The sequence below is a fragment of the Corvus moneduloides genome, chromosome 2, assembly GCF_009650955.1.
Source record: "Corvus moneduloides isolate bCorMon1 chromosome 2, bCorMon1.pri, whole genome shotgun sequence".
In the NCBI taxonomy this organism is placed as follows: Eukaryota; Metazoa; Chordata; class Aves; order Passeriformes; family Corvidae; genus Corvus; species Corvus moneduloides.
The window spans coordinates 109,665,987-109,679,090 of NC_045477.1; the positions used below are offsets into that span (position 1 = coordinate 109,665,987).

At 39.2% G+C, this 13,104-nt stretch overlaps 1 protein-coding gene and 1 long non-coding RNA gene across 38 annotated transcripts in view; one reads left to right on the plus strand and one right to left on the minus strand.

Annotated features, from left to right (window-relative positions):
- LOC116440251 (collagen alpha-1(III) chain-like) overlaps nt 1-13,104 on the minus strand; it is a 295,630-nt gene that overhangs the window by 103,059 nt on the left and 179,467 nt on the right. Inside the window, exon 1 of one of the 37 annotated variants that reach the window (XR_004238509.1) lies at nt 4,730-5,055. The exons of the other annotated variants lie outside the window; for them this stretch is intronic. The gene's annotated coding sequence lies outside the window, so the exon portion shown is untranslated. Of the gene's footprint in view, nt 1-4,729; nt 5,056-13,104 lie in introns of those variants that run through there. 37 annotated transcript variants of the gene reach the window in all.
- LOC116440253 lies at nt 213-12,691 on the plus strand. Its single transcript, XR_004238510.1, has 4 exons — nt 213-527; nt 4,118-4,183; nt 8,323-8,437; nt 11,427-12,691. It is a non-coding gene; the product is annotated as an uncharacterized LOC116440253 (long non-coding RNA).

Consider the following 13,104-nt stretch of genomic DNA (forward strand, 5'->3'; position numbering starts at 1 on the left):
AAGGAGAAACAGATTTCTTCTCTATCCCAAAATATACCTCTGCAGAGTACCTGTTGTATTGCATTTAATCTAATTTACTAAAGGAGAGTTGAACCCCCTTGCTGCAATCAAGCTATTTTTAAAAAGAGATTGGTGATTCAGCTGAATGGTGACTAAATCACTGACAAATTTCCCCTGTCAGCTTGTGTGTATAAAAAGATGCTTTGCTGGAATGTATCATCTGCAGATACCACTATCTTTTTGGAGTGATTGGGGGTTTTCCAGTCAAACTATATTACTTGAATAATTATTTAAAATTATATGCATATGAAGCTTTTAGCACGTTTCAGAAAGGCACCAGGTCATACAATTGAGCTGTACTGGGTTTGCACGGCCAGGTTTTGGTCACAACTGGGGCTAGCAGTGGCTTCTGTGGGCAGTTTCCAGAAGCTTTCCCCAAATCAAACAGAGCCAATTTCAGCTGGCTACAAGATGGACCCACCACAGGAGCAAGACTGTGCGAGAGGAACAGCTCTGCAGACACCAAGGTCAGTGCAGGAGGGGCAGGAGGAGCTCCAGGCGCTGCTGCACAGATTTACCTGCAACCCATGGTGAAGATCATGGTGCGGCAGCTGTGCCCCTGCAGCCCATGAAGCAGAGATCCATCTGTAGGCCCTGCAAGGGATCTACACTGGAGCAGGTGGATGCCCAAAGGAGGCTGTGACCCCACGGGAAGCCCAAAAAACTCATTTTGGAGCCATTATGGAGGATTGTCTCGCATAGATGGGACCCCCCACTGGAGCAGGGGAAGAGTGAAGAGTCATCCCCCCAAGGAGGGAGGAGTGGCTGAGACAAGGACTGACTGCAGCCTTCATTCCCCATCCCCTGAACCACTGGATGGGAGGCAGGTAGAGAAAAACAGGAGTGAAATTATGCCTGGAAAGAAGGGAGAAGTAGGGGAAGGTGTTTCTAAGATTTCGGGTTATTTCTCATTATCCTACTCTGATTTAATTGGCAATAAATTAAACTAATTTCCCCAAGCCGAGTCTGTTTTGCCCATGACAGTAACTCATGAGTGATCTCTCCCCATCCTTATCTCGACCCACAAGCTTTTCATTGTATTTCCTCTCCCCTGTCCAGCTGAGGAGGGGAGTGACAGAGTGGCTTCAGTGGGTACCTGGTGTCCAGCCAGCGGCAACCCATCACACGAGCCACAACAGAGAGAATGTAAAACAGGTATTGCACAAGATCATTAGCAGCAACTGCTTGTTTAATTTACTTTATATGAACTGAATGTATCTTCTGAAAGGCTAAACAGAGATACATTCCCATGAAGAGAAATGCAGAGTCATCCCCCATTCTGAATGTTAGTCTGCAACTCAAAGGGTGCATGCTGAGTTGCTTGCTTCTCTGCAAGCTGCTGCCTTTGGCAGGTACGGGATTACGTCTATGGGCTAGAGACGACTCTGATGCCTCCTACAGCTGTTCCTGCCTGCAAACTTCCAGTTAATATAGCAGAATAAGGAGGGGAGAAGGTGAGTTCTTCATTTACATCAGCAGAGGGAAAGAAATTAAATCCGTAAAGTAAGCTAAACTGGAAACGAAGTTGAGCAACAACTATTACAGTCCCTTGAGTAGGGCACTTAATTACGCTATAGCTCCTTGGAAACTGCCTTCTAGGGACTATAGCAGAAGCTCATGTTTATGACACTTATCAGGATGTAAATTTGGAATATAATAAACCTGACAGTTCACTAGTGGGTTTTCTTGGTCCTGAAAAACTGATTTCCTAAGAAATTACTTTTTAAGATCTACCTGTAGCTCTGTCTGGTTTCTCTGATGATTTACAGGACCAGGTAACATGTTTTCTTGCCATGGTGAGAGAGTCTTAGAGAGCACAGATGAATGTTTGTCCTTCTCTTCACCTTGATTTTAAAATCTCCCCGTTTATGTCAGCGAAACATGTTACACATTTAATTAGCAATTTCATTGATGCAGAGTTAAAGACAGTTTAGTAAATAGTCTGTCTATTATTTCTATCCTCATAAGTCAATAATGAAAATTATGTCACTCAGAGGACAGCATATGCAAATAAATGTGCATATGATAGACTGCAAGCAGAATTCACTGGCATCTAATAGGTGTTTAATTGCTTTGGAGTGCTACTAAAAAAAAGCAATATTATTAGGATGTTTTTCTTGCAAATGGGTTTTAGAAGCATACGGTCAGTGCTGTATAGTCGCAGTCTTATAATTAAAACTAAATAGGTTAGAAATTACAATGTAGAAGAAAATAAAAGCTCAGCAGCAAAGCATATATACGGCTAAATAGTGTGTGGTGTGTGGGGCTTGTGGGTGCACCTAAATGCTGTGCTCCAGCACTACACCTGCCAGGAATTACCATTAGGGCTTAGGAGGGACTGTGGCTGTCTAGTGAGGCCTCAGAGAAACAAATACTGAGCTGGGGCTGGCACGAGTACAAATTAACCAATTAAGGCACCTGTATCAATATAAGCATCCTGACCCATTGTTTAATGGGATAATTGAAATTCTGTAGAGGAAATAAAGTTGATTACAGGGATCAAACAGAGGGAAAGCTCTCTAAGCATTTGTCTCTTGCTTGTGACAAGCTGTAGCTTATGAGGCTGCTGACATGGAACAAATAGCAGTATGGGGAGTGAAACGTCAGGTCATGACTTTTTAGTGATTACAATAAAATTGTGTACATGCTTGTCTATGAAGAAATAGACAAAGTTCTGCATGTTTAAGAATAAATGTGAAGTCTATATTACAACTTTTTGTATGTATCTGAATTCCCAGAACATCTTGGTTTTACGTGATAAATTCTTGGTATAATGCAGTTCAGCAGACTTTCCCATCATTTTGCATGAATCTAGAAAATAATTTACAATACAGTCCTAGGTGTCTACTCCTTGTTTTTGATGGGTGGATTTGCCCATGAAAGCATATGATGGTGGAAGAGAAAAAGTCAAAGTGATGAGGGGCTGGTCGGGTTCTTCAATCCAAGGAAATAAGATGCAGGTGATTTACTCCCTATAAACAGAAGACAAACGGATCTCCAGAGAGAAGGAAGAATGAAAGGGAAATTCACTGTATTCTCAGGAAGCAATCAATCACAAAAGGTCAGCAGGCCTTTCACCAGAATATGTTTGAAGAAGAAAATGAAAAGTCATCTGTGGCTTATTGTGTCCAAATGTATGATTTCCTTTGAAGGATTCAAAATACTTTTGTCCAACGGAAATTGAGGCCTACATAACTTCTCTTGCATGTTTCTGAAGAGTAAGCTGATTATTTGGGGGGAAAAAAATAAAATCAAGTGCAATAAAAGACCTAGCATTATCTTTTCTTCATGTGTCAGATGAATGTTTCAGGTGCACAAGACTTGTCATATTTTATCTGAGATATCAACAGAGAAACAATTAAAAAACACCTAATGCTTTCTTTATTTATTTATTCTCATTCTCCCATTTTTATTTGTTTTTATTTAAATCTGGCAGCCATCTTTGGAGATGGAGTTAAACTGAAACTATTTCCTAAAAAATTGGAAGGTACAGTATCCATTATTAAATACGGTTATATGGTATCTGGAGGCCAAGTACAGTTGGACTTGATGATTTTTGAACTTTTCTTCCAACCTGTGCGATTCTAAGAGTTTTGTACATGCTCTCTTGGGAACTACTGACTGTGCTCATGGATTGTGTGATTAGACCCAGCAGATTCCTCAAAAAAGGCCCAGGGTCAAGCCTGGGCCCTTTCTCACCTCTCACTTTGCACAGGATAAATTGTACCACTACTTGATCTAGCCTGGAGATAAACCTGGGCTGCCCTGCCTGCAAACCCAGCTCTGCATTCCGGACAATTTTTCATTCAACAATTTCACTAAGATTTGGTCAGCATGTTTTTCTGCACTGAGCCACTCTGATGCAGTGTGTTTCTCCCTAAAATCTGTACAAACTATTGTTCTCCAGGCTCAGGAGACACACTTGTGGGATATATTTTTTCTATATACTGGAAAAAAATTTCCATTTACTGGAAAATACTAGATTTTCCATATTTTCCAGTATATTTCCCTGTATTTACACTGTTTACTTTCTAATTCCTGCCGTTACTCTTTGCAGGGCACAGATCTTTAAAGGACTCCAGCTGTAATGAGCTGTATTTCTCAGGATGCAGATCTTCCATTGGTAAGTATAAGAATCCTATAGTTCAGTTTTGGAACTGCAGGAGCAGCTGGGAACCATGAAATTGAATAAGGGCCAGTGTTACAACTCTCTTTGGGCTACAGAAATTTGCAAAGCAAAAGTCTTCCAATTGAGGAGTTTAAAAGAATTTCCTTTCAGTTGAAAATGTCCAACCTTTCTGTTCCAATTTAATGGAAGTCTGGCATTTCAAAATTTTCCCTAATTTTACATCAAAACCAAAGATGAAAAAGGATAGAAATTCTCTATTCAATAATAGAAATTCTCTACTTAATAATGACTGACATTGACTAGAACACACAGCACACCATAATGTTATTGAAACAAATAAAATAAATGAGTACTCTGTAAGCTCCAGAACACATAATGAAATGAAACATAATGAAACACATAATAAAACACAGAAGTCCATTAAATTTATTATTATTTTCTATAATGAGAGTCTACCCATCTTATCAAACTTCTGTGATAAAATTTGGCCCTTCTGGGCCTGATGAGTTTTGCAATTTGTACAAATGAAGCAATTCTTACCCAGCACTATACACACAGAAGAAAGGTGCACGCTGACCAAAAACAAGGACGTGCAGAAATTTTTTAAATGAAACCACACTGAATGAGCATTAGGATCCTTCTGTAGAAGAAAATTAGAAGAACAATCATATTGGGACAAAAAGATGATGAAAAAATATGCACTTTCTATAAGCCCATGATGAAGTTAGTGTCTCAGCAGATGCCAGATTCTGCTTTGAAATCTGTTTATTGACCTGTAACTTATGCAAGCAGGATGACTCAAAGGTAATTGACAAGAGAGAAAAAGAAGTAATATGTTGTTGAATGTGCCCTGAGCTGTTTTCTCACCACAAAACTCTCCCATACATGTATGTCTTGTAATTAAATATTATACAAAATTCTTGCTGAATACAACTATCGTGGCTTTCAGATATGTCTGTCCTGGAAGAGCTCACAAAAAAACCCCAAAAACATAACAATAAAAATAATGTATTCTGCTCTTGGCATTTCATATAGTATAAGGTATACTCTTTGTTGCCAGTTGCAGCAACAAAGCCAACAACAGCAGCATGTGATTAGGACTCTGAAATCTCTCCTTTATCTGAGATTGCTTTCTGAAATCAAATTCAGGCAGAGAGAAAAGGAGAAACAAACAAGTTTACCGCAGCTCTGCAGTAGCAAATAATCAAGATAACTACTTGAGGAACATAAAGTGAAGCACCAGATTCTTCATATAATATGATAATTGAAACACAGGTGTTGAATATCCAGTTATGTGCAGATCTCTCTCCTCTCCGAGAATGGAAAGGGTGCAGAAGGGTTAGCCTGAGATGAACAACGATGCAGGGGAAAAGAGAGCCAGTCTGTGAACTAGAGGACAAATCTATCTCAACCTAGAATTTGTCATCGCCTGTGTTGTACAGACAGTCTGCTCAAACGCATGACAAACGACACTGCTATTCATAGAGCAGGCATAACACAGGTTGCCACAATCTAAATTGTTACCAATACTGTCTGTCCCATGCACCAAGAAATGTCATGAATTAAGCTGTAGAGTACCACGGGCTGAAGGTGTTCTTAAGAGGAAATTACAGTTAATACAGCAAAAATTATCTAACAATTAGTTATGTGCAACTAACCGTTATGGGTTGTTAAAAAAACAAACAAAAACCCAACCACTGAGGCTTTTAGCACCTCTTTTTACAGTTGCACTGCATTTCAGGAAATGAGAAATATTTAATCTCTGGTTATAAGGAAGTAATATTTTGTTTTGACATCAGGTCTGGGGAGAAGATTCATCCAAATGCTCCACATCAGTCCTTGATTTGCACAGCTATGAAAACAAGGGTGCATCTTTGACTTATTTGTAGCCCTCTTCTGTCTTTTTAAATATATTTTAAGACAGGCACAGATTGTCTAGCCAATGAGTTATACTGTATGCATAAAAAGATGTGGATAATAATGTTCTGGCTTCTTCATACAGCTTCATGGAGAATCTTGGCCTCAGGCCAAACAACTGCAAAAGCAAAGCTTTTTTTCCCCTCAGCATTTTAGCAAAGTGCACATAATACACCTTTAAGTAAATTAGTGTTATAACAGGTTTCTACTGATCCATCTTGAGGAGTCAAATGAGAACCAAAAATAAATCCTGTTTTCAATTTCCCCTGAGCAGCAAAATGATTTGAAATCCTTCCTTGCCACAGGAAACAAACAGATAAAAACCCCAAGTTTGGCAATGATTCAGTAAATATATGTGCCTGTTTAGTATTTAAATCCAGGATCCAAGGAACTCTTCATTAGAGAAGAACTTGCAACATATCCAATAAAGGTAGGAAGCAAGTGCGGCTCTCCAAGAAAACCCCTTCCTTTGTAGTCAGGTGCTTTGTGGCATTTGCAAAGGAAAACTCAACTCAGAGCATGCAGCAGATGTTAAAGCCTCCTCTGCAGAGAGGTGCAGAACACGTAAATAGCCACGTACCATAAGTATACCTGTGCTTTAAGGGACTGGCAAAGTATAGGTGAAGATATGAGCAGATACTATTTATGGGAATAAACAGCACAGGCTAAAAAATAGATTGTAACTTCAACTTGAATTATGAAAAGGGGAAACCCCCCCCCCCATTTGGAAAATTCCTGCAGAACAGCAAAGTCATTGAATCAGTAACAAACACAGCAAGCATTTTGAAGCAGAAGAGCCCTTATCTTTAGGGCTGATGGAATTATATGCAGTTTTTCAAGTAACTGCTCCTGGAGTTGTCTGAGATAAGTGATTGTATTTTCAAAAATGGAAACAAGATGATCTCATTTGAAAGTTTAGTACTTCCTTAAAATATTTATGTAAAAAAAGTGGTCTCTAGCAAGGAGATTTGAATGTGTTGAAGAAGAGGACAAAAAGTAGAAACAGTAGCTCAGCATTCAGCTGAATTTTAGTACATACTTTTTTAAAAAGCATAAAACCATAGTGTATGATTTCATAGATATAGCTGAGATCAAATCCCTGAAAGGAGATTTCACTGAATGTACTTGACTGGCACAAACCAGACCATCTCTAATTTTGCTAAAAACACATTTCACTGAATGTACTTGACTGGCACAAACCAGACCATCTCTAATTTTGCTAAAAACACATGCATGTTATATTATTTTTCTTAGTGCCTGTTAGTATAATTGGCATCAAGAAACAAAAAGAAATCTTTTTTTGTATCATTGTTGCTAATGTGATGTTCTGTTTGGTTTTCAGCAAGGCATATGTATAACACTCGTCACTAGTGGCAGCGGCAGTGTAAGGAGGGAGCATGATTATCATGACATCTAGCTAATTAAGATTAGCCTGAAGAAAGCAAAGGATGCCCTCCTCTCCAACTCTGTAGAACTAAAAGAAGGGGGAGAACAAGGGAAATATTTATAACAGTTTATATAAGAAGTGCTTGATTTTGTTCTGCTTATGTGGAATTGCAGCTGAATAAAGTGAAAGGAGAGAAACGGAAAGTATTTCCCGGTCCTTAGAAAAATAACAAATGGGTTGTTAATTGGCAAGTGCTTAAAGGGCTGGTTCTAATCAGGGTAAATGGGCTTGTTTTTCCAACACTGGGTCCCACATCAAAACAGCAAGAAACAATTGAAAAATCTCTGCTGAAGAAAGCAAGAGGAAGTGGGTTGTCACCAGCTGTTCAAAGACAAAATCCTGCAACAAATGTGTAGCAGCAGATGCCGTGTGAAGCTCAGGGAATGTAAATGCATATGAATCATCACATAAGCTTAGGGGGGACAAGCTGCAGGCCAGATCCTGGGGGCAAAGATTTTTGTGACTTTAACCATCTCTCCACTTGCTTTGTACTTTGTTCAAGTACACAGTATATTTTTTTGGAAGAAGGCATTTTTAAGCCCTGTTAAAGAGCCCTAAGCAGAAGGAGAGTATCTTACAAAAATACTATTCTTTGGGCCTATGACATCAAAAAAGGAGATGGTCCAACATCTTTGTCTGTCCAGCAGGGAGAAGAGTTTAAAACATTTCCCCCTTCCCCCTCTTTTTTGAGGTTCATGATAATGATAAAAATCGTTAAAAGGATAATTTTTATAATTTCCAGCATTTCACTACTTGTTTTCCCCTGCAGTTTCATAAATAGCTGAACTGGCACCCTGGGAAAGGATACAAAATTGGCATAGCAGCAAAAATAGAAGAACTACCTGCTGTGTTTCACTGAGATAATCCCAAGGATCCCATCTCAGGTTGGTTGCCCCTGGGCAGAGGGATAAGACTTTCCAAAAGTTAAAGTATGATGGAACTTGAAAGGAAAGTGACAGAAGTATGCTCTCCAGGAGTTTTCAACAAAATTCTGTTTCTCTAAAAGAAGTAGCAAGACAGAGACAGAGGGAGGAGTCCCAGACTCAGCTCTTGCCTTGGCTGTCCCAGCTGTACATATTTAGGCACTCTCATACTCTAGTCATTATAAAAAACACACTGATTTGCACAATTCCATAATCTTATAAGAAAATAGGTCATTGGCGATTATCAAATTCTCATCCATTTAATTTCAAAATTCTCTTCTTGTTTTCCCCCAGCAACACCAAGATCTCACACAGAGAGGAAAAAAAGGCTTTAGCAGAAGAGGTGGATCTACATTTTGCATGGAGGTGGATCTACATTTTGAATTCATTTTTATGTTTTATGCTACCATGTTCCACAGTGACAGATCCTGAGAACTCCCTCCTCCCAGTTGCCCTCAAGGCAGCCATCCCCAGTTTCTCCACCGAATTCACGCTGCTTAACATGTCACAAACAAGGAGAGGCTTTTTGTGCTTTAAAGGAGAACTCCAGAGCCGACTGGAAAGAGTGATTTAATTACGTGAAAATATGATGATATTTTGATATTAAAACATACTGATACGTGATCTTTCCTAGTTTAAAGAAAACAAACAAACAAAAAAAAAACCCAAAAAAAGAGAGAGAGGGAGTGAGGAGTATGGGCCCTCAACAGCTGGTGGTGCAGACATTTGGAAATTCACCTGTGCCAGAAGGCACACTGCAGGAGTATCAACCCAGTGGGGAAACAATGACACTCTGAGCTGCACTGGGTGATGATTTTCAGGCTCCATTGGAGTGATGCCATGAACCTGGTGGAACCTGTCACATATACCTGCAGACTCTATCAGTGGTTAAGGGAGGCATATAAGATTACAGTATTCTTTGGGATATTTTATCTGCAAAGCTACCCTTTAAGAAACAAAAAGCCCCAAACGCATTTGTACCTGATCTCAGGAAGGAGGCTTGAGGACTGGGCTTTGCCATGTCTCACTGCAGAGCGCAGGCAGGAGCCAAGCATTAGCAAGTCCTTCTTCTGTACCTGGGATAATTTAGCAGGAAAGGAATGAAATGAGCTCCTGCTGCCCTTTATCCCCTGCTTTCCAGGCATGTGGTTGAAAGAAACCGCTAGTGGCATTTTATGTGATCCAAGCCAGATTCTTCTCCAGGCTGATGATGTGTTCACTTCTCCAATTGCACTTCCCATGGCTGGTAATCGGGGTCCCCCCATGGGAAGGGATGGGACAGCCCGGGGGAGCCTGACAGCACACAGGCTTGTTCCTGGATGCAAACTGTGACATGAATCCACAGCTCATGGTGTTTGGTTCCTCAGGGATGAGAGTGGACCACAGAGCAGTTACTGTATTTCCAAGGGAGGGAAATCCAGCCTGACTTGGTTTTGTCATAAGTGATTAGATTTTATAGTGTGCTTATGTACTTCTCCTAATCAAATTAGCATGTTGGCTCAAAATCAGCCTAGCAGAAAACCTCTCATTTTCTTACCCATTCTGCTTCATTTATCACCTGGAATTACCAAAGTTTTGAGGTTTTCTTTTCTCTCTGACTAGGCCCAGTTCTGCTTAGCTTATAAAATTTGAAACATTCATTGCCCAAGGTTGCAAGAGCAATGAATATTTATAATTCCATCTTCCCAGCACACTCAGAGGTGTCTCACAGTGTGACTTCACATTAGAAATGTCCCACCTGTAGGGATCACTCAGAAAAACACAGATTACAAGTCTGTACAACATAGAACAAGGTCAATACCCAAATTATGGGAATTATCACGTTAAAAAAGGTTGCATATCTGATGATGCACTGCACCAACACTGATTTATAGGTGCTGTACTAGTGACTCTCCCCTGTGAAGACAGAATTTCAGCTATTAAGTTACGCCATTATTCCCTGGTTCTTTTTCTGAGGCTTCTCATGAATCAGCTGCAAATTGTATAATGCACTCCTCTCACCTTTTACAAAGTTAGCCCCATCTCCAACAGCAAGAAATGAAAAAAGAGTTTCTCACCTGGCTTCAGAGCCCAGGGAAATATTATAGTTTAAAGAACATTGTGACTAGTGCTGGTGACAAAACACAGGCAGGACTCCAACTATGAGAACTGCTTAGAAAATACTGCAAATGAAACTTCCTGACCCTCCTGGCACCTTCTGTTAATTTGCTGCAAATATGAGTCTTTTTCTAGGCTGAAGCCACACTTTAAAAAACACAACACCCATCCCATTCATCCCCAAAAATGCAATTAAAGCTTAATGTTAATTCAGATTATTTTCCTATTCAAGACAGAGCTATGAGGATTACAGTCAGTTTTAACACTTGTCAGGAAAATATGGTTCCTTCCACTTTGCAGACAGGCAATTAACATTCAGCAGCAGCACTGAAATTAGAAACCATCTAGAGGCCATTTTAGGCCAAGAAAGTTTTGCCATTGATTTTAATGCATCAAGATATAACGTATTCTCCAGTATCCTGCCCTTTCCTATTTTTCCCAAACTTTGGGTGAACCATTAAATTGAAGCCTGCCCTGTAAATCCCATAAGCTATTAATGTAGTTCCCTTAGCTGGAAGATAGATTAATGACCTGAGACTTCTGTAGAATATTTGCTACTTCAGTGCAAATTAATATCATATTTCATCCTCATTTTATACGCACATCCAGCACTTCCTTCTGCAAAGGATACCAGAAGGAGCTGATTATTCAAATGCCAAGATTCTAAATCTTATCTTCAAATTTTTAATCAAACTGTTTAACATGAGTCTTAAATTGCTGCATTTCCATTTTTCATACTTCTCTCACCTAATTTTTCATGTTAAGAACAAAGAAAAAATTTAAAACTCAGATGTGTTTAGGAGGGGTTTTTTTTAATACTAATAAAATTTTTTAAATGCTTTATGTTTTTCAGGACTCTGCTCTCCTCCATACCTTGAGCTGGGACTAAATACAAATGTCTTTCACTTCACCCAGGTCTAAGTTCTCAGTTTTAAAAAAGGTAGTTTTAAATTTTCTAGGTATTGTATGCTATCCTGCAAATAATGATTTTGTCCACAGTCTGCTATATTTTTTTATATTCTCAATTAAATTACCGATTTTTCTTCACTGCTTAAAAGAACATTGTTCACTAAACACATTTCTCTGACACTGAATGCAATTGCTGGAGAAAGCAAAATCATGAAAACATGAAAATGGCTTGAGACACGTTTAGTTCTAGAAAACTGTGGTCAGGCTTCCTTTCTGTAGGAATTAAAATTTATGGCAAGGTCTCCAGTTCCTCAGGCAAGCACAGCAGGCTATTAGAGGAAATAGAAGTGGCAGTGGGGGAAAAGACGAAGTTGTTTTCTCTTACTGTTCCTTCTTGCCAGCACTTTAAAAAAGTTTCGTCTTTACTTGTAAACAGTAAAACTAGGTTGAAACTTCAAACTAACAGCAAAAATGTTCTTTCTTACTATACTTCAAACCCTCAATAATAATATTACCATTAATAAAAAGAAAAAATGTTATGAACATCACAGAAAACACCGGTTTGGAATGAAACTACACATTTTATTTTCTGTCTATATTTGCTATTATAAAAAATCTATGAAGAAAACATAGTCCCTTTACAAAATTTTTATTCTTGAATCCTTATGCTCTGTTTTGGCACTAGCATTAGGTATCAAATCACAGGCACATCACAAATTTAACGGAGACTTGCAAACACATTCACTTACACTTGATCAAGCTACCTTGTAAATTTCATTAGCTGGTATTGAGGATTGCTGTGGTCAAAACAGTATTGGAGAGCATATTTCAGACACTCACCCCTCTCTTGATTAAAAATATCCTTTATATCCAGTCTTAACATATTTAGAACTGACTGTGTCATTTGTAGAGGACCTGCAAGGAACATCTCATTCAACTGGCTGACCACTTCAGGGCTGACCAAAAGGTAAAATACGTTGTTAAAGGTATTCTCTAAATGACTCTTAAATGCTGACAGGCTGGGGACATCCACCACTTCTCTAGTAAGCCTGCTGCAGAGTTTGACCACCCTCTTGGCAAAGAAGTGCTTCCTAATGTCCAGTCTAAACCTCCCCTGGTGCAGGTCAGCAGTCCCTCCTGAGTGTAGGAATTGTATTGATTTACCAAAATATGAATATTGATCTAATATCGATATCCAACTGAAATGGACACAAACTCTCTAACAGTTTAGAGTTAGAAAGTGTATGTTTTATTCGGTGCCAGGCACTGCGTGGGATAGCTCCCTAAGATGCAGGGCCCTGATCCAAGCAAACACAAAGCTTTTTATTTACAAAAATTATGACTATCCAAAATACAATGCATATTCATAACATTAACACCTCCCATTCTCCGCTTCGTATGGAAATGAGCTTAAATGTCATTAAGCATGCGTAGTGTGTGTTCTGAATGGAGTCGGTGGTCTTGAACTGGGTCAGTGATCCTAAAAAAGATGAAGTAACTCATCTTCCTCATTTTGACCTTTTTGCCTTTCTGAACTTTAACAATCCTAATTACTTTAGTGACCTCCAAATTTCTTCTTGTGTGACTTTTGAATAAGTTCCCACAGAAGGAGGAAATTGGTA